Consider the following 4553-nt stretch of genomic DNA (forward strand, 5'->3'; position numbering starts at 1 on the left):
GAGCAATTTGCCTTGGAGTCTTAGGCACATAAATAACTAAGGATAAGAATCTTCTGCTGCCAGCCTCCCTACAGTTTGCATAGGAGTCAAGATTAATAAATACTTAAAAAGTGTAAGGGGAGCTAAAAATTGGCTTGTGACCTGCTTATTCACAGGACTGAACCAAAAGTCATAGTGTCCCTAGTAAACAAATAATGCTAGAGCTAAAGAGAAACCATAAGGTAAGCATCTGAGACCCTTTCATTTTCAGATATACATGTTTTAGAAAAATTGTCTTGGCATGGAGACTAGCCTTTGGGATCTAGTGCCTTAAAAAAAATCTGATGGTAACATCTCTATTTTGGTAAATTGATTCAAGAAAAAGGCAAAGAGACAAAAAGCAATTCAAACTGCTCATACTCTTTAGCCCTGAGAAGGCTGCACCGGCAGGTTTCTGGATATGGTCTATTTTAGTTCAAAGTGCAATCACACTGTATAAAATATAAAGTCACTAAGAATGAGGCATAGCACAAATACCCTAGGGACCTGACATCAGGAATTAGGGCAGGTCACAAAAAAAAAAGAGGAAACTCAGAGCTTCATTCTTGTTGCCCAGGCTGGAGTGCAGTGGCGCAATCTCAGCTCACTACAACCTCTGCCTCCTGGGTTCAAGCGAGTCTCCTGCCTTAGCCTCCCAAGTAGCTGAGATTACAGGCATGTGCCACCACGCCTGGCTAATTTTGTATTTTTAGTAGAGACGAGGTTTCTCCATGTTGGTCAGACTGGTCTCGAACTCCTATCCTCAGGTGATATGCCCCCCCTTGGCCTCCCAAAGTGCTGAGATTACAGGTGTGAGCCACTGTGCCCAGCCAAGACAAAACTCTTTAGGCAAAAAGGCACAATTTAGGCTGGGCACGGTGGCTCACGCCTGTAATCCCAGCACTTTGGGAGGCCAAGGCGGGCAGATCACGAGGTCAGGAGATCGAGACCATCCTGGCTAACACGGTGAAACCCTGTCTCTACTAAAAATACAAAAAATTAGCCCAGTGTGGTGGCGGAAGCCTATAGTCCCAGATACTCAGGAGGCTGAGGCAGGAGAATGGCGTGGGCCTGGGAGGCGGAGCCTGCAGTGAGCCAAGATTATGTCACTGCACTCCAGCCTGGGTGACAGAGTGAGACTCTGTCTCAAAAAAAAAAAAAAAAAAGGCACAATTTAAACCATTAAAGAGATATTTATATTCTTCTTGCCCCAAACCTACATTAGCTGTTAAGTGGAGGTCACAGTTTTAGCAACTCTACTTCAGGAAACCCTGAACTCTTGTTGTGCCCTATCCCGATATGTCTCAGTGCCAAGAGATGCCAAACGATGTCACCTTTGTTTAGCTCTATGAACTTTTGCTAAAGTGATTCATTACTATCTTATCTCAATGTAAGAGGATATCAGTAGATGCAGGGGAGGGTGACAGAATCAAAGGAATGGAGGAGGTGAAAGAGGAGAAAAAGGTATCACTATTTTACAGAAAAAGGGCTATTATTGGTGTCGGACAAGGTAAATCGTTTTCTTTAGTTTATAAGTCCTACCTCCTTTTATTTTTTCCAGAAATTAGAACACTAGTTCTATCCAGGTTTGGTTCAGACTTGAAATTTACAAGTTGCAGTTCTTAGAGTAGATACCAGGGTCCCATTCTCTCACCCAGGCTGGAGTGCAGTGATGTGATCTCAGCTCACTGCAACATCTGCCTCCCAGGTTCAATGATCCTTTACCTTAGCCTCCTAGGTAGCTGGGACTACAGACATGCACCACTAGGTACATCTCGTTTGGATGGAGATTTTTGGTAGCGATGGGATTTCACCATGTTGCCCAGGCTGGTCTCAAACTCCTGGGCTCAAGCGATCCTCCTGCCTCCCCAAAGTACTGGGATTATAGATGTAAGCCACTGTGTCTGCCCTAAAATGGTAAAATCTTTAAGACTCTTATTTTCCCTAATTTTTCCTCCCCTTCATGGTAAAGAAGTCCAGTACGCTATATTACTAACACTAGGATTCATAACTTACATTTTAAGGATAGCCAAAGTAAGTTGAAAATTATTTCCTATTATTTTGTTCTTTATAATTGTTTTAGGGGGCTTCAAATACAAGGGGTCAAAAACTGACGTAGGACAAAGATAGATGCAGTCATTCACCCAGAGTTAACTGCAAAGCAATGACCAAAAACCATGATGAGAAGAATTTCTGACTCTCAGGCCTCTCTTCTTTCCGAATATCCTTGCTGTCCTAGATAACTGTCAGAGGACAAATGTTGAAATGTGCTGACAAGTGTTGACAAGGAGGACCACACATACCCTAGATTTTCCAGGACAGTCCTGATGGCAAATATTCTCCACTGTCATCAGAAGCCATGTAAATAAATGTCCTAGAAATACCAATATTCTAGCATTTTGGATTAAAGAAAATGAAAGAACTGTATGCCTGGGAGTCAAGGGAAAAAGGGCACATGATAGTTGGTGTCAAGGCCAGGTGACAGGAAGGAGACAGAAAGATCTGATTGCTAGAATAACCAGGCAGCTCAAATGAGGGTAATAGAATCTTGTACGGCAGAGCATCAGCTGATGCTGAAAAAAAATGCTCCTTCCATGAGTGCTTAAAGCAGACTCAGAGAAAAGTTGCTGTTTTCAACCCACCTCTGGAGTACTAGTAACCCAGCCTCCATTAGTCAGGCTTTCACCCTGGAGATCTGACATAGTATGACAAGTCCTACAAAGCCAAGCAATGAGGTCATCCTTTGTAGGTTACTTCGTTGTGGGTGATAACTTCATCAGGAAAAAATATGTTCATTCAGCATTTTTCAAGTCCTCAAACTGCTTTACAAAATCAAGTCTGTTCATTCCTCTCTAGGAAGAGCAAACCTAGCAAGAGAAAGAAGTTCTCTAGGTTTATAAATCTATATGGTTAATCCTAGGCTCTTAGCCCCCACCCAAACAAATCCTAACCCTAGAGATCTAAATGAAATATTCTCTTTATTTAGTATAATTAATCCATTACCACTGTGAATAACTGGAAATATATTTAAATGCTTTTCATAGTGTGAGAGACAGAATGGAAATCCATGGAGCAGAAGAAAGGCTCAGTACTTCTCCTTTTACCATGATCATGACAACTTTGTAATTCCTTGTAGTAAACCCTAAGGACACGTTCTCATCAGCCAGGTTAGAGCCCCTTGTTCTACAGATTAGTGAAAGAGTTAGACCAAGTAACTTTCCCCAGTAATAGGGTGGCCAAGTTAAAAAAAACAGGACACCTAGCCGGGCGCGGTGGCTCACGGTTGTAATCCTAGCACTTTGGGAGGCCGAGGGGGCAGATAACGAGCTCAGGAGATCGAGGCCATCCTGACTAATACGGTGAAACCCCGTCTCTACTAAAAATACAAAAAAATTAGCCAGGTGTAGTGGCAGGCGCCTATAGTCCCAGCTACTCGGGAGGCTGAGGCAGGAGAATGGCGTGAACCCTGAGGGGCGGAGCCTGCAGAAAAAAAAAAAAAAAAAAAAAAACAACAGGACACCGACTTAAATCAGAATGTCAGATCAGATAAAATGAGTAGTTTTTTAGTGTAAATAGTCTCAAATATTTCATGGGACAGCTTAGACTAAAAATATGCAATAGGTTGCCGGGCGCTGTGGCTCACATCTTTAATCCCAGCACTCCGAGAAAGGCCGAGGTGGGCGGATCACAAGGTCAAGGAGATCAAGACCATCCTGGCTAACACGGTGAAACCCCGTCTCTACTAAAAATACAAAAAATTAGCCGGGCGTGGTGGCAGTTGCCTGTAATCACAGCGACTCGGGAGGCTGAGGCAGGACAATGGCGTGAACCCGGGAGGCGGAGTTTGCAGTGAGCTGAGGTCGCACCACTGCACTCCAGCCTGAGCGGCAGAGCGAGACTCCGTCTCAAAAAAAAAAAAAAAAAAAAAAAGCAATAGTTAGAAGTTAGGGTACTAAATACTAAAAACTATTCATTGTTTATCTGAAATTCAATTATTATTATTATTATTATTATTATTTTGAGACGGAGTTTCACCCTTGTTACCCAGGCTGGAGTGCAATGGCACGATCTCAGCTCACCGCAACCTCTGCCTCCACCTCCCGGGTTCAAGCGATTCTTCTGCCTCAGCCTCCCCAGTAGCTGGGACTACAGGTATGCACCATCACGCCCGGCTAATTTTGTATTTTTAGTAGAGCCAGGGTTTCTCCATGTTGGTTAAGCTGGTCTCAAACTTCCGACCTCCAGTGATCCACCCGCCTCAGCCTCCTAAAGTGCTGGGGGGCTTTTTGGTTTTCTTTTTTCTTTCTTTCTTTCTTTCTTTGTTTTTTTTTGTTTTTGTTTTTGTTTTTGTTTTTTCGAGATAAGGCCTCACTCTGTGGTCCAGACTGGAGTGCAGTGGCATGATTACAGATGATTACAGCTCACTGAAGCCTTGACCTCCTGGACTCAGGAGATCCTTCCACCTCAGCCTCCCAAATAGCTGGTACTACAGGGATACACCGCAACATTTGGCTAATTTTTTTTTTTTTTTTTTT

Source organism: Mandrillus leucophaeus, unplaced genomic scaffold, assembly GCF_000951045.1.
Source record: "Mandrillus leucophaeus isolate KB7577 unplaced genomic scaffold, Mleu.le_1.0 Scaffold272, whole genome shotgun sequence".
Lineage (NCBI taxonomy): Eukaryota > Metazoa > Chordata > Mammalia > Primates > Cercopithecidae > Mandrillus > Mandrillus leucophaeus.